The following is a 25,982-nucleotide window of genomic DNA, read 5'->3' as shown; positions in this document are numbered from 1 at the left end:
GCATTTTATAGTGTCCCCTGGAAGGGATCAGGAGCAGGGGCCTGAGTGAATATCTGGTGGCGATAGCTAACAACTATCTCCACGATCGGAGTATCATCGTCTATACAGAAGAGGTGATGCGTTTCATCACTACGTGTGGGGGTACCACAAGGGTCGGTGCTAGGTCCACTCTTGTGTTATACGGTATACGATGACCTCCTGAAGATGGAGCTTCAAGACGAGGCACAGGTGGTGGTCACGTATGCCAATGACCTGGCACTACTACTTGCTAGAGCCGCACGGAAAAGCAGGTGGAAAACACCGCCAATATTGCAATAACATTAATCAGTGTCTGGTTACGGAGGAAAGGAATGAAAGTTGCTCGAAGGAAGACGGTAGCTGTTGTGGGACGCGTGGACTTCAAACTATAGCAATCGAGGTTAGGGTGGTGGAGCAGTGGAGTGCAAGGTATCTAGGTTTCTGGGTAGATAGATCAGGGCTCTTCACCACCAATCTCCGGGAGATTAATACTAAATGTGAAGCAGTTATTGCCACATTAAGTCGACTGATGACAATGCGGGCAGGCCCGAATGCCAGCAAAACAAGACTGATTATGTCAGCTGCGCGGTCAACACTTACGTATGCAGTTCCGGTCTGGGTGGACGCACAAGATCTGAAACGAAATGTGGACAGGCTGGCCTCGCTGCAACGAAGAGCAGCGATTAAGGTGACGGCTGCATATCGGGGGATGCGGTGCAAGTGATTGCGGGCATCCCTCCGATCTCGAGGTGCAGCAAGGTGGAAGATAGCGACACGATTGGCAAGGCCTTTGGGATGCCTCGCGAAAAGGCGCTTGGACTCGACGGTTGATCCTCCATCTGGCCCCCTGGATTCAGAGGAAGCATGGAGAGGTTTCCCATGTGTTTTTAAGATATGTCAAGTGGCCGTTGTGGTTATGACTTCTTTTGTACAGTTAATTAAACCCATCGTGGGAACTTTGTGCTGGGCCAAACCACGGATATTTTTGTTCTTTTCTTTTTAAACGAACTACAGTGCTGTAATTGTGTCTATGTTTTCATATGCGTTTCCTTATCAATCAATTTTTCTTTGTATCTAAATACATAGATACAAAGAAAAATTGTATCTATTACAGTAGTAGTTACCTACCTTAGTTTTCATACACGGTTCTCCTTTTTCTGCCTGGATCTAATAGATAGAAAGGCTGTTAGTGTTCTCCTTGTATATATTTTTCGTTGTCGTGTCCTCCACTCGATATCTGTCTTTCTATGAACAATAGATTACCCAAGAGTCCTTTTTGGGTTCGCAATTAAGTGGCGATAGATTTTTTATTTTCTTGTACATGATGTAAATGATGATTTTTGTATATGTGTATTTTATTTTATTTTTGTTTAAATGTATATTAAGGTGTTGTACACGGGCTGTGTTTTATTTACCTCCAAATTAATTAACATTTTAGTATATAAACTGTTTATAAGGGACTTGGCCTTTCTGTCTGTTTTTCATTTAGTATGTCAATGGCGTAAGTCGTTCTGATTCTTTGATTTGTGAGCATTTGTTGCTCAGGGATCTTTATTAAAAAATATGTCTAGTTGTAGGTCCTGTTACTTTTTTGTTCAATTTTTATATGTTCTATTCTTATCTTATAGGATGTTAGGTCCATAATGACGAGTTAGCATTCCAGTAAGGTGACACCTAAAAATACTGGGATTATGTCACGGGGTTATTGCATAGAAAATAAGTATATTTAAAAAAAAAGACTGGCGAAAAAAACGTGATCGCCAAGGATCGAATCGTGGACACGTGTAGGGACACGAGAGATAGCCTCAATGCTGAGGCCGTTTTAGTCACCCACACGCAAGAGTGGTTGGATTGGGGGCTCCGATGAAGCATTGAGGACCCTCAAGGTATGCGAGGTGGGCGTGTGATTCAGAAGGGGTATGCATGGGGTGCATACCCGGACCCTGATAAGAATATAAGGACGGGAAAGGTAGCGTTCCTAGTATTTGAGATTACACTAATGGTTAAATCATTGATAGACATTGGCAATATAATTTGTAAGAATGTTTAAGCAAGAAGTTTGTTATATTGTCACCACCATGCTAAAGTAATGAATGTGAAAAATTGCATTTTTTAGATTTGTCAGTTTATGACTATCTGAACGTCCTGCATGTTGTCCTAAATTATCCAATCTCTTTTAGGAAGCCTAGTTTAAACCTTTCCACTTTTATGAATATGCATTCCTATTCAAAATTTAACATTGAAGCTTTAACTCTCCTGAAAAGTTAAGTTTTTCACATTTGTTACTTTAGCATGGTGGAGACAATATATTATTTGATAATGTAAATTTATTGTGTTCTCACAGCTTTTTGCAAAACACAAATCAAATTTTGTCATCAAATATTAATATTTTATCAGTGTTATGTTAATGTACCAAATCTAAACTAACATTTGTTGTGCGTTTGATATTACAATAATTGTTAAATCGTTGATAGACATTGCCAATAAAATTTGTAAAAATGTTTGACTTAAGCAGTGTATTATATATTATTTGAAACTGTAAAATTATTTTATGTGCCCTCGTCGCTTTTTAAGTCCACAAATTAAATTTTGTTATCAAATATTAAATGTAAATTATTTGTCAGTGTTATGTTAATGTACTAAATAATCTACCCTAATATTTATTGTGTATTTGAGATTACAATTATGGTTAAATCGTCGATAGACATTGGCAATATAATTTGTAAAAATTCTTAAGCAAGCATTATCAGTATATTACATATTATTTGATAATATAAAATTTATTTTGTGTGCTCTCGCCGCATTTTAGGTACAAAATTCAAATTTTGTCTTCAAATATTAAATGTTATCTTATAGCAAGTCTTTCCTAAAACCAATTTGATATAATAATGAACAATTTGATCAGGAATTTGTGTGTAGATTACATTGGTCATACTACATATTACATGAGGTGTACCCTAATTATTTTAACAAGATGTGTAACCCATTTTGATAACTGTTATATTATTGATGATGATGATGATGATGATTATGATCGCTGAACAATGAACTCTGACCTGACCCAATCGGTACTCATTGAAACGTGATCTGTGATCTAATCGGTGCTCACTGAATGGGGATCAAGCATTCAATGAACGGTGATTTATGATCTGATCGGTGCTCAATGAATAATGGTGATCGTGATCCGATCGTCGCTCAATGACAGCTGATAAGTGATGGTGGTGATTATTTGTCAGTGTTATGTTAATGTACTAAAAAAATCTACCCTAATATTTGTTGTGTATTTGAGATTACAATTATGGTTAATTCGTCGATAGACATTGGCAATATAATTGTAAAAATTTGTAAGCAAGCAGTATATTATATATTATTTGATAATGTAAATTTATTTTATGTGCTCTCGCTGCGTTTTAGGTACGAAATTCAAATTTTGTCTTCAAATATTAAATGTTATCTTATAGCAAGTCTTTCCTAAAACCCATTTGATATAATAACGGATAATTTGACGGAATTTGTGTGTGGACTACATTGGTCATACTACATATTACATGAGGTGTACCCTAATTATTTTAACAAGATGTGTAACCCATTTTGATAACTGTTATATTATTGATGATGATGATTATGATCGCTGAACAATGAACTCTGACCTGACCCAATCGGTACTCATTGAAACGTGATCTGTGATCTAATCGGTGCTCACTGAATGGGGATCAAGCATTCAATGAACGGTGATTTATGATCTGATCGGTGCTCAATGAATAATGGTGATCGTGATCCGATCGTCGCTCAATGACAGCTGATAAGTGATGGTGGTGATTATTTGTTGTCAGTGTTATGTTAATGTACTAAAATAATCTACCCTAATATTTGTTGTGTATTTGAGATTACAATAATGGTTAAATTGTCGATAGATATTGCCAATAAAATTTGTAAAAGCAAGCAGTATATATATATTAGTTGATAATGTAAAATTTATTTTGTGTGCTCTCGCCGCATTTTAGGTACGAAATTCAAATTTTGTCTTCAAATATTAAATGTTATCTTATAGCAAGTCTTTCCTAAAACCAATTTGATATAATAATGGACAATTTGATCAGGAATTTGTGTGTAGATTACATTGGTCATACTACATATTACATGAGGTGTACCCTAATTATTTTAACAAGATGTGTAACCCATTTTGATAACTGTTATATTATTGATGATGATGATGATGATGATGATGATTATGATCGCTGAACAATGAACTCTGACCTGACCCAATCGGTACTCATTGAAACGTGATCTGTGATCTAATCGGTGCTCACTGAATGGGGATCAAGCATTCAATGAACGGTGATTTATGATCTGATCGGTGCTCAATGAATAATGGTGATCGTGATCCGATCGTCGCTCAATGACAGCTGATAAGTAATGGTGGTGATTATTTGTCAGTGTTATGTTAATGTACTAAAATAATCTACCCTAATATTTGTTGTGTATTTGAGATTACAATTATGGTTAATTCGTCGATAGACATTGGCAATATAATTGTAAAAATTTGTAAGCAAGCAGTATATTATATATTATTTGATAATGTAAATTTATTTTATGTGCTCTCGCTGCGTTTTAGGTACGAAATTCAAATTTTGTCTTCAAATATTAAATGTTATCTTATAGCAAGTCTTTCCTAAAACCCATTTGATATAATAACGGATAATTTGACGGAATTTGTGTGTGGACTACATTGGTCATACTACATATTACATGAGGTGTACCCTAATTATTTTAACAAGATGTGTAACCCATTTTGATAACTGTTATATTATTGATGATGATGATGATGATGATTATGATCGCTGAACAATGAACTCTGACCTGACCCAATCGGTACTCATTGAAACGTGATCTGTGATCTAATCGGTGCTCACTGAATGGGGATCAAGCATTCAATGAACGGTGATTTATGATCTGATCGGTGCTCAATGAATAATGGTGATCGTGATCGGATCGTTGCTCAATGACAGCTGATAAGTGATGGTGGTGATTATTTGTCAATGTTAAGTTAATGTACTAAATAATCTACCCTAATATTTGTTGTGTATTTGAGATTACAATAATGGTTAAATTGTCGATAGATATTGCCAATAAAATTTGTAAAAGCAAGCAGTATATATATATTAGTTGATAATGTAAAATTATTTTACATGCTCTTGCCGCTTATTAGGTCTGCATATCAAATTTCGTCATCAAATATTAAATGTAATATAGCAAGTCTTTCCCAAAACCAATTTGATATAATAATGGATAATTTGACCAGGAATTTGTGTGTGGACTACATTGGTCATACTGCTATTTTAAATGAGGGATACCTAATTATTTTAACAAAATTTGTTTCCGATTTAGATAACTGTTGTATAATGTTTGACATTTTAGTAAGCGGTATGTTATATTTTATTTGATAATTTAAATTAATTCTATGAATAAATTTACTTCAAACAACTAACTGTTCAAATACACATACAATTGGGAGTGAAGAGATGCTACAAGTATGCGAGATATATGACTAACACTGTAGTAGTGGTAAGAATAATATTCTGCTTTCTTTAAACTTTAAGGGACTTTCAAACATAAACAAAACAATATGTCTTCGTGCCCAACTTTCTCATCTCGACTCTCAGTGAACCAAAAGTAATCAAACAATTTTATTGAGAAAATCTCTTAATTCTCTGTGAAATTTTAAAAAATCTTAGGGAATTTCACATATGGAATTAATAATAACTGTTCTTAACTTTACCTTTTTTCCAGATATTGATTTTTATGAAAATTTACTAATTAATTTAATTTTTTATGTACCTGGGCATTTAATTTTAATCTCTGTTGGTGCATCACTTCTGTCTGAAAAATATACAAATAAAAACTTACTATAATTAAAAAACAATAGAACAATGTTAAAACCTGACTGAAAATTATGATGTTAATTGTATTTTAATCCTAGCAATTTTCATATGACTAAAGTATATATTTTATAAAGAATAATTATCTGCCGATTGGTGTGTTCTCAATCCAATATTTATAGGCACCCAATATGGTACAAAGCTAAAATTGATGTTTACGTTGCCACTGATTGTAATGATTACAAAAATTAAAAAAAATATTAAGTTTTTTCAATAGGAAAAGAGCAGTAAACATTTTTCCAAAATTCTTACTTAAAATTTATGACTAGTGAAACTATAATACCTTCAAATGTAAAGGGTATACCCACACTCAACAGGTACAAATAAAGTGGGAGGAGAGGTTTCAATGAAGTGTTGCACCTAAAATATTCACAAACAAAAGTTTCCTCGGGTATCTTCAGCCGCAGTAGTAGAGTAAAGCAGCTCAGACAATTTTGATGCAATAAATTTAATATTAATTTATTGCATAGATATTATATTTATTAATAATATAAAATATAGTATATTTATTAATATGCCAATAAAAAATAATTCTACATCAGTAATAATGACTGGTCTTATCTATAAATTAAAAAAAAGCTGACTTTCCCAAGGGAGAAAAAATACCTTGAATTATTCTCAGCAGGGCCTTGTGATCACTAAAACCCAAAATTAAATTTAAATACGAATGGACCCCACAAAAATTCATAGTCTCACGCAACTGGTAATTTTACCCTTCCTAAAATTAATAAAATGATGGTGAAAATTATATTGAAACGGGAAATATTGGCAATGCTTTATCCTGATTATTTCTAAAATCAAATGAATGCATCTCCAACAATATTCATGTGTATACTCTATTAGTATAAATATTAAAACCATTATCAGTATGTCATCATTAAATCAAGTAAAAAATTAGCAATTATAAAAGCAAAATTAATTTAACAAAATCTCAAGGATAAGCAAAATTGAAAAAAAAATATATATATAACAAATAAATTGGATTAATATGTGTTTACAGTGTATCAGCGGTGATTCATTCCACTGATAACTTAACAATTTTTTTTGCCAACACACACGCGCGCGCGCGGGCACACACACACACACACACACAATGCAGTCTATGAAACCATGCCTTAAGTAGGAAAAATCTTTTTCTGGTTTCCACCGTTGCTAACAGAACACAAAATTATATAATTGTTGACGGTAAAATCTACCTTCTATCATAAATATGGAATTGATTTTTCAAATCTGTTATTCTGAAATGTTATTAAATAAATAAGAGTTCTTACCTTTAACAATATTCCAGATGTTGATTCTTTTTTATGATCATTTACTAATTACTTAAATTCTTTATATACCTGGGCATGTTATTTTAATCTCTGTTGGTGCATCACTTCTATCTGGAAAATATAAAAATAAAAATTTACTATAATTAAAAAACAATAGAACAATGTTAAAGCATGAAGGAAAATTATGATGTTAATTATATTTTAAACTTAACAATTTTCAATAAAATTAGAATTTACAACTAAAGTATGTACTAATAAACAATAATGATCTGCTGATTGGTGTGTTCTCAATCCACTATTTATAGGCACCCAATATGGTACAAAGCTAAAATTGATGTTTACATTGCACCTGATCGTAACGGTTACAAAAATTAAAAAAAAAAAATATTGAGTTTTTTCAATAGGAAAAGAGTTGTATACGTTTTTCCAAAACTCTTACTTAAATTAGTCTGAATAATTCAAAATTAATTTTTATTTATTTATTATAATTGAAATACTAATTGCAATCTACTTAATCAGAATGTATTTGCTTTAAAAAATAAGTCTAAAAAAATTCTTTAAAATTACATAACCATTTACAAAAATGATTGTTTACATCAGATTGTAAAAATTTGAAAAACTTAATCTTTTCCTTACCTTTTTTTAAAAAAAAAGTAATTCACTTGTTATTCAAGTTGAATTAATCTAAAAATATCAGCTGGTTTGAGAGAGTTGAGCTTAGAAAATATTCACATATTTCCACCATAGGTGGTTTGAAAATAATGATAATATAAAACTCACAAACAATTGGTATTGATAAAAAAAAAAAAACAATAATCATATAATTATAAAAGTACAAAAAAATTACAAATCTGGAATTAATAGTTTATTTTTGTAAACTTTCCTAAAGGCGATAAAACTTCCTAACTGTCAATAATAAGACACTAAACATAATATAATAAACATACTCAAAATTTTTATTTTTGGGAGGAATTTCCAAACCCTTTGAAACAAAATCTATAGTGAGACAAGGTGATGGTCTCTTCACTAATATTGTTCAACTGCACTCTGGAAAAATTTACTGAGAAATAGAATAGGATAATACAAATACTTAATAAAAATGGGGCACAACATCTATATGTATAAATGTAAACATTTTAACATCTGCTGATGATTTGGTAACTTTGGCAATAGACATTAGAGAATTCAAGAATTAGAAAAATGTGCAAACAAAATCAAGTTGCAAATTTCATATAAGTGATTCCAATAATAAAAGTAGAATCCAAACAATGAAAATTTCAGAATAAGAATCAATCAAAAAGTTACAAAAATTTTAACATTTAGGGGAAATAATTACTCTGAATGTTTTTAAAAAGAAGAAGTAAAAGCCAGAACACAAAAAATGAAAGTGGCTTTCAAAAAAATAAAAAAATTCTTATTCAAAAACCCATAATTAAGACACTAAGAAAGCATAGTTTTAGAGAAGTGTTGTGTGGTATGTAAGGTATACAGAATTTTTAAGGAAAACAGTTAAAAAAATAATTTTAAGAAAACTCTACGGTCAAACCACAAGGATAATTCTTATAAATTAAGCAAATTAGAAGAAATTTACCGAAATTTTGAAATGTTATAATTTAGAAAAAGAACTCAAATTGTATAGTCACTTAAATTGAATGGATGATAATAAATTAACAATTTTTTTTTATAAAAGGAAATCCTAAATAATTATGTTTAAAGTTTTTAAACTAGTCTGTTTCAGACTAATAAAAATCTTTCTTCCAAATGTCTTATGCAGCTAATTAATTAATTTATTAACAGCACATAACAATTCACAAAAATATTATATATATATATATATATATATTTTACCTCATTCCTACAAGAAGCAGATTTAAAAAGGAGCTTCAAAAGTCTTTTGCAAGAAAAGTTTTATCAATTTGAATATAATTTAATAACCTAAGTATTATTATTTTTTTTTGTTATGCTGTTAAATGAATAAAAATATATACTGTACTATGCTTTTCACATTTTGTATAACAAATTTGAGTTTATTAATAAAAAATTTTGAAGGTGTAATTTAAATAATTTGTCTCAGGTAGTAAATGTTTACGTGTTTCTTTATGTACAAATGTTAAACACTTTAAGCAAACCATTAAAATAGACAGGTAGAATTGGGAAATCATTAGCTACTTAATATTCAGCAGGAATAACCAATATGAAACTGATAATTTTGAATAAAATCTTTAATTTTGTGATTAGAACTGATAACAAGAAAATAATGCAAAGTAACTTAGTTGATGAACACAAAAAAATAATATTAAAACAGTAAAAAAAAGTTTCCAAAAATTTAGGTCTTTACAGTTTGGTTCAAATTAACTATAAATGTTAATGTCATAATCACTTATATTTTTTATTTACCTAGTTACCTCTTCATTTATCACAATTTATCAAGTATACCTCTGCAAATACTTAATGTATACCGCCTTCAAAAATTCACTTTAATATTATACACAGTAATTCATCAAAATTAACTAAATGCCTTTACTTACTTTTTTCATCCACTTATTTAGAACAGATTAAATATGTATAAATCATTCATTACACACTTTTAGTACGTGGAGCAAGGGTGAAAAATGTTATTTCACTATTCACAGAAACCAATCAGTAGATCTATAAAATAATTTTTCGTAGTAAGCATTGGCGACCTACACCAACAGACAAACCGACGCCACTACATTACTTAAATAACAGCTACTAACGTAGCGTTTGAAAGGACGCTATCTTTACGTAAATATTAAACCGGGAAATCCTTTACTGCCGACATTTTGATTTTTAAAGTCTACGCGGGAAACAAGTTAATTGTAAATCTTTTGTATGTAACGTTAACTAAATGTATTAAAACCAATATTATTTTGGGACTTATAAAACACCTAATAAAAAAGAAAAAATAAATTATAATACTATCTATATTTATAATATATTATTAATTCACACGAATTCATATTTTTTTTTTTAATTCACTTCTTAATTTAAGTAAAGAAAGTAATGTGTTCGTGAAAAATTTCGGTTTTCAGATTAAAGCGGAAATCACCATTTTGACCATCTTTGAATTCATTTTGACTACTTTCGGCGTGGTCAGTATGTACGTTTGTATCTCGCATAATTCAAAAATGATTAGCCGTATGATGTTGAAATTTTGAATTTAGGACTCTTGTAACATCTAATTGTACACTTCCCCTTTTGATTGCAATCGACAGGGCAAAAATTGTGTACAGGGGTTTCTTCAATTTTGAAACATTTCGATTTTGGACTTTTTCGTAACTGCAGTAATAAGCCATCATTGAAATCTTTTCGGCGATATATCATAAGTGGTACTTATTTTCATTGGTTCCAGAGTTATAGCCACATAACGTTTTAATTAATGAAATATTTGGATCTTATAAGGAGAAGAAGGCACATCGGTTCTACTTAGACTTCATCTCCTTTTTTTTAAATTCAAATATATTTATTTAAAATATTCTTAAATTTTTAATTTTTGTTGGTTGTTCCAAATTAATGGTTAGGTGTTTTTAATTTGGTGTAATTTTAAAAAGTTAGAATTTAAGGAAAATTAAAAAAAAGGAATTTTTACTTTTTGTGGTTTTTTGAAATCAGCCATTAAATTAATTGTCCATCTGTTTATTAATTAATTAATAAACAACAAATTAATCTGCCAACATTTTATTTCAATCCATGTTACCAGATGACTATTTTTAGTCAATCAGAAAACATTTTCTGATTGTAAACTATTCCTGTCCCCTACTGTTTACAAAAGTTTAATATATTAATCTGTGTTTTAGAATAAAACTGTGATGTAGTTTTTACTGTTTTTTTTTTTTTATTTATAAACATTTTGGTTGTTGTGTTTATAAATATCCACTCTCTTAAATTCTGTTTATTCTGAAAAGATGATTGCAGTTGAATTGGAATCATGCCTTCCACCTGTTGATAGATATGAAACTCATTCCCATGGTGAAATTTCAATGTTTCCTCTGATCATAGGCATGAAACACATGAATAAAAGATTTCAGTGTCTTTAAAGCATTAATATCTATCTAAGAAAGTGTATATCAGTTTAAAAAAAAATCTGTAGGCTTATAAATTTCAACAGCCTGTGTACGGTCAGAAGGTTCAAGATGCTACTCTAAGAGCACAGACACCAACACAGTAAAAAAAGAAAACGAAAAAAAATTGAATGTTTTATTGAGATCACAAAATTTTTTTTTTGTTACTATTGAATCATTATTTATTGTAAAACTTTTTTTTACAATCAACGGTTAATAATTATTAAATCAAAACAAAAAAAAAAACAAAAAGTTAAAACAAAGGAGATGAAGTCTCATTCTAACCGATGTGCCTTCTTCTCCTTGTAAGATCCAAATATTTTTCATTAATTAAAATATTGCTTACTATAACTCTGGAACCAATGAAAATAAGTACTACTTATGGCATAGTATTGAAAAGCTATCAATGAGGGCTTATTACTGCAGTTAAAAAATAGTCAAAAATCACATTTTTTTTATTTTTATGTTTTTTGGACACTTTTGATCCAGTCGATTGAAATCAAAAGAGCAGGTGCACAACTAGATGTTACAACAGTCTGAATTTCCAAAATTTCAACATCCTATGGCTATTCGTTTTTGAGTTATGCAAGATACATACATTTGTACATACAGATGTCATGCCAAAACTAGTCAAAATTGATTCAGGGCTGGTCAAAATGGATACTTCCATTGATATCTGAAAACCGAAATTTTTCACGATCACAATACTTCCTTAGCTTTGTACAAGGATGTAAAAATGAAAATATCTGTAGCAGTAAACAAACTTTTCCTTAACCCATACTGAAAATCTGTTAATATGCTATGCTTAGCAATAAATTTTAAAAGTGCATTTTTCATAATTCTTTCTAACACTTTGGAAAATACATATATATCTAAATCGGGCTATAGTTTTCTAATTAAGTTAACACCATTTCTTAAGGATATGAATAAGAATGAAAATTTTAAAGCAGCTGGGAAATTTTCCATTGCTGAGATTTCTTAATTAAATTTGTATAAAGGATGACAGCATCTATTTACTGGTTATTTGCAGGAAATAAAAATACTGATTTATCAACAAAAACATTCAAGGTAAAAATGGCTATGTTTAAAATGGATCACAGTTATTGCTGTTTGAAATACTGAAAATTTATAGAATTGTTCCACTACAAAAATAGAGGGTGATATAATGGACACAGATGGATATAATGATATAATGGACCTTTTGTTTTTTTGGTGAAGTTATTTTATTTGTTTTATTTCTGAATGCATTTTTACTTTTAACAAATCCCCACATAATTTTTAACTTTGTTAAAAAACTAACTTAACTTTGTTAGGTATTATTTCAGAGGATGTCTTTTGAACTAAATATTATAACAGTATTTTATTTTACCTTTATGAATATAACTTTTATATATAAAGTCATTTACAATTTTTTTAAAGTAATTTTGAAAGTTATCAGATAATTATATTTAGATGCTTTTTTTGTAGTTTAACTATAGAAAATTTAATTCTTTTCTATGTTTAAACTATTTCTTTTTTACTAAAGAATTCTAGCTGCAAAGAAACTAAAAAGAGAGAAAACTTTGAAAAACATTAAGAAAATCATTACATTTTGTTTATTATTATTTTACATTTTGTTAAATTCCTAATTTGTTTCAGACAAAGATTTCTTTTAATTATATGTTCATTGACCACTTCTTTAAAAGAATAAAAGTACTTCATTCCATGAAATTTACTTTATTTCAAAATTTTCTTCTGCAATTTTACAGTTAATGTCTGAAAGATTGTAATTTGTGCAAAACAACAATAAATTACCTGTAGATGAATTTGTAAAAAAATATTACAAATACAGGCAGCAAAGGCACTTATAATTCTAGTTGACTGTGATGTAGAAATATTTAGTCCTGCTAACTCAAACTGAAATAGTTTTTTTGTTACAATATTAGAATTGTCTAGAAGGTTAAAATTTAAGTCTCCGTACACAATGTCAAATTTATTACGAATTTTAAAAATAGTTTCATAGAAAGATCCAAAAGAAATCTATAAATTACCAGTAATTAATTTGTTAATTACAAACAACTTTAGACTTGACCATTGAATGTTCTCACATTCAGAATTTCTTCTACAACAAAATAAATTTTAATTTTATTAAAATTGTTAATCTTAAACAAAAATTGAGACGCCCTCAGTTTTATGTGCAGTTCTATAAAAATTTTCAGCATGTTTGAAATTACTTATTTTAGAAATGGCTTCTGTCTTTGTTGCCAAAGTTCTGAAAACACGCAAAACCTGATGATTTATTGGAAAGAAGTATTTCAATTTCTTTGGTTTTACTGAACATAATATCAGAAAAATTAATGTTTGTAAAAATAATGTTTTTTTTTTAATATGAGTAATGTAGAGTATTTAAGCTGATCTTAAATACTGATCATCTTGACTGCAAGTGTTGAGTGCATTAATATTATTATAATCTATTACAGGTTTGTGGCTTTATTTCCAGTACAAATCAATATTCTTTTTGTAATTGTAACCTGACTTACTTCTCCCTCATATAAAAACTTCCTTAAACCTTGAAAGTAAAGTCAAGGAAAGATAATAGAAAATAGACTTATGCAATTAGATGCCTTTTTTATGCAGTTGTACCAGCTTGAGGCAATAAAACATCTTCATGGTGTTTTGCTATAAATAATAACTATTTGATGGTTATATTTACTCACTGCAAATTAATTTAATACATCCAACTTCAATTTTAATTTCATCAGAAAATTTGATCCTTCTTTTTCCACTCATCTTTAGCTTTATTATACATAACAGTACAGGTGTTTGGAGAAGTGTTGGACAAATTTAATGGACTGATTCAGGACATCAAAATAAACAAAGGTTCATGTGGGCAAATTCCTTATCTCACCTCATTTTCCCTCTGTCAAACATTGTTTTTTCAATAAATTAATATATTTAGAGTATTAATATATTTTTAGTGATATTTAAATTAAATATAATGTGTACCACAATATTTTCTACAGGATAAATATTTGAAAATTTTAGTTCTTAAAATTTCAAAATGGCAGACATTAAAATCTTTTAATGAAATACTTACTTACTTTTATGAAATAGTGTTTTTATTAGATAAAATATTGAGTCTTATTATGAACAAAATTCATTTGTTCAAACTGGTTGATAAAGAGCTAAGAACCTCAAATTGTTAAAGTGGATTCAAAAAGGGTACTGTATAGCTACACAGTACATCCTCTGGTGTAATATTTAATAAGCTTAATTTATTCTTAAACTATTATCTTCTAAATATTCACTACAACTAACTAGTATGACCAAAAATGGTTAGCTTTCCTTTTTTAGATCCAATAAAATTAGAAAAAAAAAAATATATATATATAAAATAAACCTTGAGTAGACAGTAAAAAATCATAGTTAGATAAATCTGCAATTAAAGAATTGAAAAAAAAAAACGTTTTGGTGATGCTTAATCAGAAGTCCTTTGATTGATATATTTGTTGCATTTTGTGATAATTGAAATTAAATTTTATTTTTATTTTATGATTGAAAAAAATTTTTGTGATAATGCTGGTACCAGTAAGATTCTGAAAAGAGACCTAACCTGTTTTTTTCAGGACCCATTTAACTAAAAATAACAATTAGATGTTTTTATTGTTCAATTTATGTTGTAATATTTAATTCTTAATAAATGTTTATTTATTATACATTTGCTTTAGTTTTAAATAACGTAATTCATCTGGATTTGTATATGTACCTAACAGCTAAACAGCTGTTAGGTACAAGACATGGGGATGTGCTATTAGATAGAGAAAGATCATTTTTTTTTGTTCTACCTTGTGAACAGTCAGTTAAAACAAACAAAAAAGAGCTAGCGAATGGTTGCATAAGTTTCCCGGCTTTGCTCTAAAAAAACTTTTATTCAAATACGACATACGATTTTTAAATATTGATTTAATAATGCAGTATTTAGAGTACAGTGCTGAAAAAAGATTTAAATGTTCAATAAAAAGAATTGTCTCCTTTACCCCTTGGTCAAATGACTTTTATCAACAAAATTATACTGTATTTAGAGTATAATTGCTAAAAGAGTACCACTGCTTTACCCGCTTGTCGGCAGAGGGATGCAGACTGGAAATTATGCAATCTTGTGTCAGTTTTCAGGAATAACTTTTGCAAATCACCGAAACATATCAGTCATATTTAATATTTTTTCAACCGATTTGAACAGATAAAATGTCATTTTGTTCACAATTGAAGGCGTAATATTTCATCTAATAAAAAGAAATTAGAAAAAATAATATTTCCAGTACTTTTAATGATTAAAAAAAAATGTTTATAATTTTTTCATTTCCAAAGGTGAAATTTTTAAAACTTGTATGTTATATATATATATTTTTTTTATACACTATTTCTGTTGAAAGAAGCTTCATCTGTGAACTGATACCTTGCCGAAAATAAAGGATCTTCAATTATTGTTCTTTTAAACCAGCTACAGAAAGCCAATCTGCGTGGAAAATCATCGGCAGTCAGCCCCTGTACATGCTGCAGGTGATAAGGGTAAAGACAGTTACACCATTTAAAATCCGCCACTTTCACGTGGCCCACACCTTATTGTATTGCCAGAGAACGTGTACTTTTATCAGAGGATTCTTCCACACGATTTAGAACACTTTCTTCTAATTCAATAGTCCTAGTACTCCTATTTTTTTCATTTGGCACACGTTTATTAGGAAACTTGTTTTCTTACAGTCATTTTGCTTCTGCCTTGTTGCAGTTTGCAAAACCATACATTAAATCCACTTCACACATTTCTGCAAAAGAATATTTAAACTCCATGATCAAAAAACAACAAAACTTAAAAAATAACCAATGACACTGAATGTTAAGCAAACACTCCCAAGTAAACAATGATTTTATATTACTAATGATTTTATTTTATTTTATATCATATGGTTTATTTTTTTAAAATTTGCATTGCATTTTACCATTGTTAACATGATCAGAAGTAATAATCGCTGTGTTAAATTATTCAAAAGTGAAAAATTAATATAGATTGTTTTATTATTATTTAACATTAAACTTTAGCGTGAGAAAATTATTACTTAATTTGAAATTAATTTACAATACTAGAGGTAGCAATAAATAAAAACAATTAATATTTAGTAGAATTGAACGTAAAGTGGAGGAAATGAATAGGTCGACCATTTCTGAGATGTGTGGTTAATTGAAACCCAACATAGAACTAACTGAAAATCCAACATAGGAGGATAGACACTTGACTTCAAATTCCTTATGGTTTTTTCAATTTATTCCATGTTCTTCACCTGCAGTATAAGAGCCTATACTCTACCTCTATTGTCTGCAAGATTTAAGAGCAACTGATGAAACCTATATGAAGTCTCCTGATACACTTTAAGTTTAGGTGTGTCACAAGTGGTAGGAAAATGGCCATGAATAAAAAATTACACCTTTATGACAGGGTCTTGGAGAGAATTTAAAATTGACCGGGCTTGCTTTATTCCATCTTCTACAACACAAACTAAAATAAGACAGTAATACATTCCACTGTTCTATAATCCTTTGAACTACATCATTTATAAAAAACCATCATATTTTACCTAATTTAAGTTATGAGCTTTAAGATTCAATAAATGTTGAATCACCTCAAATTCTTCTAATCTTTCTCGTTTCTTTTGAATGAAATTGGATATGTCACTACAGAGCTCTTCAACAGCATTTGGAAGGTATTTACAGTACAAGCTTGTGAAGTCTACAAACTAACGCTGTGCCAAATGCATCTAGATATATATAAATGTTAATCAACTCTTTAAGTCCAGGTTGAATTCCTGTTTGCTGTCCCATCATTATAGAGGCATTATTTTTTGTGGAGTGGTAAATCCTAACAAGTTTATAAGTGGTACTGCTAATTCTTCAAGCAGCAAAATAATTGTTTTGAACAAAGATGAACTACTGACTTGTCAGTGATGCTTAAGAATGAGTCTTCTACCATTTTTGACTCATCACATTGTTTATTGATTTATTTTATTTTTAAGAAATGTTTATTGATTTATCAACAATCAAAGAGAAAGAGTTTTTCGGATAAGATATTTCTAGCATTAACCGCTAAACAGCATTACTTATTAAATATAAAGTATCAGTGCAACCACATGCTTCTTATGTAACGAGGAACAGATGCTGTTAATAGACTGGTGGCTACATTAAAGATGGTGATTGTACATTCTACATTTGCTTTATACTAAGGGGTATTTGCATGTCTATGCATAAGGCTTTTGCTACTGTTAATTTCAATATTACAGTATTTATAGTACGGCATTTGTTTTTTTATCATCACTAGGCAGAATCCAAGATTTTAATAAGGATCATCAAACAAGGCATTACTAAACTTTTGTTCTTTAGCTGAGCTAGGTGAATTGGTTCCAAGAGTGAATCACTACTTACACATTTAGTCACTTACTAACCTATGATGTCAAAGCAACACTTTCAGCTAGATGATCACAAACTCTTTTTTTCTTTTGAAATTTCAAATGTAAACTGTATAGTTTTTCTGTTTTTTCCATCCTGATAATTATACTGTATATGAATTTTTTAGACTTACACTATACAACGCTTACCACTAAAAATAATTACTAATACTATAGAAGTATAGTAGTCAATCACACTACATATATAACCCAAACACAAAACAAAATAAACTGAGTTTGTGATCATGAGCATGAAAAATGCTACCGATTCTACCGGTAATGCTTACTGAACTATTTAAGTCACCGATTCCTCTGGCAGGGCATTCATACAATGATGATTAAAATTTACATTATAGTTAAGTCAAAAGGTAATACATTTGCTAATTAAAGGTCTTTGCACTGGCTATCAAGGTCTCAGTGACCACAGGTAGAGGTAGAGCAACTGACCGGCATTCACATAACTCATCATCAAGTGAATGGAAAGAGATAAATAGTAAGTATGGGCAATCTACCAATAAAGAAAGCAGTAAGAGGGGCAGTAAAAGTTACTTCCAGGCAGTAAAGTTATTTCCACCCACAACTCATTGGTTTATAGTAATTTTGCCCAGCATGGGAACAGCAAAAGCAAATTTTGTTTTTTGCCATATTTAACTAAATTACCTTATGAAGTTAGAGGCCAAGAGGTCAAGTAACTATTGTTAAATCACAGTTCATAAATGAATTTTTATCACTTTGTAAAAGAGAGGGAGAAGTTATCTTTTCTGTACCAGCAAACGTATACACATACCAAAACTATTTTATCTGTGAAGACCTCTGGATGATGTAATAAATTATGTAATATTTCTGTTTCTATCAATAATGATTTACTAACTTTAATCAGAATTCAGATAGATGTGATATCTTGATTACATGGTAGCTGAAGTGGAGGTTGGTTTGAACTTTGCTAAATTCAATTTAACAAATAACAAATATAAATATTATAACAAATATTGTTATACCAATATAACAATATTAAATTTCATGCACAGCTTTTACTTTTTAAATAAATTTTAATAAAGTCAACAATAAAGAAAAATAATAATATAGAAAAATATAGTACTATACAAAACCTTTTTATATTCCTAAAGTGTACATTACAATATGTTCAACTTGTCAACAATAAGCAACCCCCATATGGCCCAATTAGATGAGGATGATACAAGTGACATGCAAATGAAATTTTGTCTCGTACCAGACCCAGACCTACCAATCCTGAGATGTGTGATTAATTGAACTCCAACCACTAAAGTACGCCGGTTTTACTAAGATTAACTAGCTTTTACTAAGAATCTAATCTCAGAACCTTCAACTTTGAAAATCAGCTGTTAAACAATTGATTTGCAACAAGTTGACTGCCCACAAGACCAGTCAAGTGGGTTAGCATACAAATGTAATGATAAAATTACATCTAAATAATTTTAAATTATATTATATTTTTTAATTATTATATTACAGTATGCACCTAAGCCAATTTCTCGCTTATTATGCAACTACTAGTAAGGAAACAATGTTTCCATATACTACCGCAGGTAGAGGTTACATCCCACTTAGTACCAATAAAGAAGCAGTCGGCTATTTAAGGATACCACCATGGCACAATTGTTGGAAATTATATTGCCCACATATATGTTTGTGAGTGATAACAATTTTCAGTTCCTATCTCTCCAAGGAAGTAGGCAGTGCAAGAGAAGGGCAATTGGAGTAGTTAAAAGTCTTAAACAAGACCAATTAATTAGATCAATGTCAAATATAATTTGAAAATAACAAAACATAATATACTTATAAAATTAAAACCTATAGTATTATATAATACGATTCATAACCCTTTTCTCTATCCAATTTCACCCTTGGTATCCCTTCATTCTAATATCATTCATTACTAACTCGTACATACAAAAAATAAAACCTGACTGTAAGAAAATATACCATTAAATTGGATATTTGATTCTATGAGATCAATCCATCACTAGAATTGAAAACTTTTTCAATTTTTTTAAGGGGAGGTAATATAGGCTACATCACTAATGTAAATTGTACATTTTTAGAAGTATTTATGATACCTTTTTTATTCAAAAACAAAGTTATTTGCCTCATAACTTTCACTTTTTACTGACTTTTGTATAGTTAAATAACTTTAAACAAAACTCTTTTAATTTACCCAATTTTTCTGTTTTTGCTATAAAAAATAATGAACAAATTTTTCTGTTGTGTGGTTAATAGCTAAAATTTAAACTATCTAATAAGGTTCTAGTATAAATTTCATCTCCTAGCTCAACAAGTTATTGAGAACATTATACTAAAGAATAAGAATTTTCAGAAATAGAACTGCATGAAATAGTCCCTTACCAATTATGTTCTGTCAATTTCTTTGAAGATATTTAGTGCACTATGACCGGGTTAAAATACTAAGTGTTTATTTAAACATAATTTCCTAAGCAACTTTGAAAGACAACACCATATACTTCAACTTTGAATGCATAAAGTCCAATGAAAACATTCTGGGAAGTCTGTTCCAGATGACTATAAAAAGATTCCATGGGATTTTGGGTAATGACATGTAAATATTTCCATAACAGGTTTCTATTTGATAGGTTTTCAAATATTGATTTGATAACTTGAGCTACAGCTGGTGGTAAAGAATGTTTATAGTAAGTGTACTATAACCACCTGTGATTTTTCATCTATTGAATTTGCACCAGAAATTTTTCCCCATCAGAAATTTTTGTGCGGTCTTTGATAAATGTATATTTTATGTAAAACATGTCTTCTCATTTTTCTAAACTGTTTGGGTTTCATCAAATAGCAAGACCAAGACCAAAATAATTTTGCAAGCTGTTTATCTCCCTATCAGTCAATCTTCCAGTACCAAATAGGAATTTACATCAAGTTTTTTCCTTTGTAATCTTCAAGTACCTAAACGAAGGCTTTGCAATCACTATCACTCAGGTACTTTGAATTATTATTACTATTACTCGCAGATCATCAAATATGAAGTTGCTACACCAGCAACTTCCTCCAGAATAGTTCATCCTAAAGCAGTACTTTCCACTTTTTCTTGAGCATTTTTTTAATTTTCATTCATCTGGCAGTATTTTCTAAGTATTTCAACATCTATAACCTTATCTGTGTCAACACTGGTAGTATTTATTGAAAATTTAATTTTTATTAAGTAAAATTTTTAACAGAATTAATAATTCATAAATTTCAAATGACATCAAGAACAAGTTCTGGTACAAAAGAGAAAAAGAAAGGGGAAAGGCAAATTAAAGAGAGTTTATCAGTTGAAGATAAATTGGATTTGATTTTAAGCAAATCTGATAACAATGAAAAGGAAATTTTAACTGAAACACGAAAAAAAGGATTATCAATTGATAATATTGAAATGATACGTCCATAAATTCAAAAATGGAATAACATGACTATAATATATTTCTCTAATAAACTGTTGAAAATAAATGATGAAAATTTAAAGTTAAATAAAATTTGTCAAAAATACAAATATTTGTCAATACATATTGTTAATGATTATTGGAATACAAGTTAAATCATAAATGTAGTGAAATAAGACTCTTACAGGGGACTGCTGAGTTACTAAAATTACTTGTTTTTCAATTCCATTTCTGCTTGTGTATTATATAGAAACAGTCAATTACTTAATTACATAAATTTAATTACAGTACTTACTCAATTTTTTCTACAATATTTTAAGTTAAGCATTTTCACTTTGTATTCTATTGTATACCACCAGTAATTAACGAAGAGTTAACCTACGATTTGTTTAGGAGCTTCATACGAGTAGTGTCTTTCTCTGGATAGATAGATTGATGATTTTTTCTTTTTGGTTATGGGAATGTGTGTGTGATAAGAGTGTATGAATGCGTGTGTGAGAAGTTGTTTTGTCTGTACTTAATTGACAAGGAGATATTAGTGATATCTATGGGTGTGTGTGAAAATATTATGTTTGTTGTACATGTTATGCAAATTCATTTTTACTGGTTACTGGTTAGATGTGAATTTTTAAATTCTGCTATGATAATGGGAAGAAGTTATCACAATGTTGTGGAAGAGTATTAATGATGTAAACAATAGCTTGATAATTCACCAAAATATTAAGAATTTTGATACTTTTTTGTGTTTGGTAAGCAGATGGAAGATTAAACAAGATATTGTCTTTCTATCTGAAACATGCATGAAATCAGTTGATGAGGCTTCTTTATATAGAATAATGGATTACATAATTTTTTATGTGTAGTAATTTTTCTAAAGCTACTGGGCTTATTGTGTTTGCATCTGTTATAGAGGGTTATATTTGTATGACAATAGATTGTATACTGGATAGATGTTATTCTTTTGGAATATATTTAGTTTAGTTTTTACACTCTCAGTGTTTATGGCTGGAATAAGCAAAATTAGACTTGAAATTTGACCTTCACCTTCTTCTTCCTACAATTTCAACATGCGATACCTTATTAATGGTTAATATTAACATAAATATTAATGAAAGAATGGATAATAATGATTAACAATATCTAGAAATACTCACTATGAATGGGTACAGCTCCTTAGTTAATTTTTATACTAGTTTTTTTTTTTTGGCGAAAAATGTTTTCACATTATCATCGCTCGGATACTAGAGTTACTGATAATAAGCTAACCTGTATTTATCAAATTTTTTATAAATCAAGTTTATATAAACAAAATATTTCTAGTGTTGTTATTCTGACATTTTAATGGTCATAGGGCTGTTGCCATTGCTATTTCTAGGGACAGAACTCAAAATAATTTTGTTAATGATTTTAAAGAGGTTCTGGATTATGATAAATTAAGGTCATATTTATATGAACATGACTGTAAAATTCTTGATAATGATGTTGATTTTCAGTTTTAATAACTTTTTTGATATTTTATTACGGTATATTAATTAATCAAAATCTGTTATTTTGATTTATGCCATGGACAACAGTTGGGCTGTGCATTACAATTTCTCAGATGGATTGTATAAGAAAGGGTGTAAAAATCCTCACAGCCACAAAATTATACTGAATACATTAAATTAAAAAAAAAGATAGATGTGTGGATTATGGCAGCTAAAATTTAATATTTAAAAAATATTTATTACCTACTAAGAATCAGTGAAAAATTATAAACCCCTATACTGGTATGCCTACTATTAAAAATAAAATTTGTAAATGGTAACGTTGATTCTGATGAATATTTAAATAAATTGTGAATATTTTTAATGGATACGGTTCTTGGACCTATTCTATTTATAATATTTATTAATGACCTATTTTTACATAAATGTTATGGTAAAGCTACATGTTTTGCAGATGATACTGCTCTAGTATATTCATCTAAAAATCTTTTCAGACTTATCTGGAAAATTCAGGCTTATGGTTTTATGTCAATATATTAGCTCATAATGCTTTAAAATCCAAATATCTAATTTTTACGTTTGCTTCCAGCTTATTAGCTCCATTAATATACCATAATGGTGATTGTGCTGATACTCAATTACAATGCAACTGAGTCATCTCAGGTGAATTTTATTAAATACTTAAGGTTGATGCTAGATGACAAATTTTCATGGAATTTGCATATACAAAGTGAAAAGATATTAGTTTATATGCATTAAAATTTTCCAATAGTGCATTAGTGTTTCCAATATGCATTAAAGTTTTCCAATAGTGTCCTTCAACAAATCTACTTTTACTTCTTTATTCAAAATTAAATTATGGATAGCACTGCTGGGGATCAACTGAAGAAAAAGACTGATGGGATTACAACAGCTAAAAAACAATATTTTAAAAATATGAGGGAATAACCTGCCAAGAATCGGTGGAGAATTATAAATCAGTGAACTGGTATGTCTGCTATCAAAAATAAACTATCAATATTTCTGGCTTATTTCTTGATATTCATAAATCAACAGATACAGTTAAACATTTGCTTGTATTAGATAAAATGTATAGTGCAGACATTAAAGATCTAGCTTTAAAATGTTTTGCATATTATCTGGAGGGTTGAAGTAAGTGCATATTTGTGCGCGATTGTTAGCAATATCCTGCAGGTGAACTGTGGAGTGGATTTGTTTTTGCATATATTTTATGGTAAAGCTTATTAGATTCATTAATAACCAAAATGTTGATTGCAATCATATTCAATTTAAATTGTATTAAATGGTATCTTTATTGACACCAACCTGATACAAATGTAAAGATATTGTGTTGTCTTAAGTGAGAGAAATATGACTGAAGAAAACAATAGTGCATGTGTGTTGTTAAGTGTATTAAGGGTTTTTTATTTATTAAATTGTTGATCTGGTACTCCTGCCTATATGGTCAAGCTTTAGCTTTGTGGGTAGTAAACTACTAGACCTACTCGCTGGGTTTCTTTTGTTTTTCATGTATGTATTATGTATTGATGCAGTTGAAAATAAATAAATTTATTGTTATTACTATTGTCTATTTTATTCGCGAGGAACTAATGAAATCAGTTATGAAATTGTACTTACATTCTTTAAGTTTGACATAACCTACAAATATCACCTCAACTTATATTTAAACGAGCACAGTGTCATATATCACTTCACATATTAACTTTCTCTTTTTCATTTATTCCTCGATCACCTGCAGGTTTTTTAAATATATAATTGGATTTTAGGGGCCTTTTTTGTAGTTAGCCATAAAAACAAAATAAACAAATAATAAACTCATAATTTATAGACAACCACAGCCAGTGTTTACTGGATATTGCCGTAATAATTCTAGCAAGAGTATGAAATATTATTTTAGTATCAGTTTATTCAAAAAGAATTTTTACTAAAATGCTAGGCAAGTAAATGCTCGCGCAAGGTAATATTTTGGGAACAAATATAGTGTCTTAAGTTATTACATCTTTTTTATGTGGTACCTGAATATTTATAATTGAATTAGGAAAAAATGAAAATCAAAACAAATTACCAAACTTTGAGTACGACTTCCTCTTTGAAGTAAAAGATAAATTTGAACCGATAGATATTGGTAATCGAAGCTGCAAAAGACTTAAAAATTTTATCGTATAAAAACTATTTTTCCAATAGTGTCCTTCAACAAATCTACTTTTACTACTTTCTTCAAAATTAAAATATGGATAGCAATCCTAAGCCTGTTTTAAGCTGCTAAAGCTGTAGACTTCTTACTAAGCAGTATTTCTTCTTTTTTTTGTTTTTAAAGTAAACCTATTCACAGGATAAACGTACTCTCGTTTTTTTGAGATGCGTTTTACTCTCAGAAAAATAAAAATACCACATCGTCGAGGGAGATTCAAAGCCGTCTTGCTCCAACAAGTCTCTCCCTCCTGCTTCCTTAATTTACAAAAATTAATCTGCCTTAAAATAACTAAAAATTATGTAGTGGGAAGTTCATATGTTAATCTTAGTGGATGTTATCCTCTAAAGAGAATCATCAACTTCATTTAAAGAAGGCAAAGTGCTGTAAGGACATCAGACAGGATTTCTGAGATCTGTAGCAAAAGAAACAAACCTGAAAAACTCTTCTAATTAATATTTTACATCCAGCGATCATTTCTAATTTGATACTTACTGCTTAACACCATAAACCTGAAGAATACACGTGCACTAGCTGCTTTAAGAAAACTTTTATTAAAGTCAAATTTGTTTATTAAATAGATATAAAATGTATATGTAATTTCTTAAACAAAATTGGGCCGTGTGGTCACAGATCTCTATATAACTGGATAGGGGATCCTTATGGCGTAAAATATAATAAAATGTTCAATATTGACCCCACAAGTTTAGTTGTCTATGGTGAACGCTTCTTAAAAAATCAGTTGATTTCGAAGTCGAGAGTTCCAACGTTCAAATCCTAGTAAAGGTAGTAGTTACTTTTATACGGAGTTGAATACTAGATCCTGGGTACCAGTGTTCTTTGGTGGTTTTTATTCCCCAAGACCACCGATGATGGTTCACCAGTTACGCATTGCGATTCTCAATGGTTGCATGGCCTCTAACCTCCCGGGACCCCACAGGATCCGGTGAATACGTGCTCTGTGGGGGTCGCTCACCCAGTAGGCCGGGGGTCGATCTTTCCTTTGCGCCATATCCCCTCCAAGAAGCAAGGAGGGGATCTGGCCCGGTCACCGGTCTTTTCAATTTTCCCT

General features: G+C 29.7%; 1 long non-coding RNA gene across 1 annotated transcript; it reads right to left on the bottom strand.

Annotated features, from left to right (window-relative positions):
• Positions 1 to 5,347: 5,347 nt before the first annotated feature.
• LOC142333091 (uncharacterized) lies at positions 5,348 to 24,560 on the bottom strand. The gene is made up of 3 exons (XR_012758522.1): positions 24,337 to 24,560; positions 7,229 to 7,339; positions 5,348 to 5,898 (listed from the first exon to the last, which is right to left on the bottom strand). It is a non-coding gene; the product is annotated as an uncharacterized LOC142333091 (long non-coding RNA).
• Between the last annotated feature and the right edge of the window lie 1,422 nt (positions 24,561 to 25,982).

The sequence above is a fragment of the Lycorma delicatula genome, chromosome 12 (assembly GCF_047948215.1).
Source record: "Lycorma delicatula isolate Av1 chromosome 12, ASM4794821v1, whole genome shotgun sequence".
NCBI classification, from domain to species: domain Eukaryota; kingdom Metazoa; phylum Arthropoda; class Insecta; order Hemiptera; family Fulgoridae; genus Lycorma; species Lycorma delicatula.
Note: the sequence above shows the minus strand (reverse complement) of the source record. Positions and strands in the feature narration are given on the sequence as shown.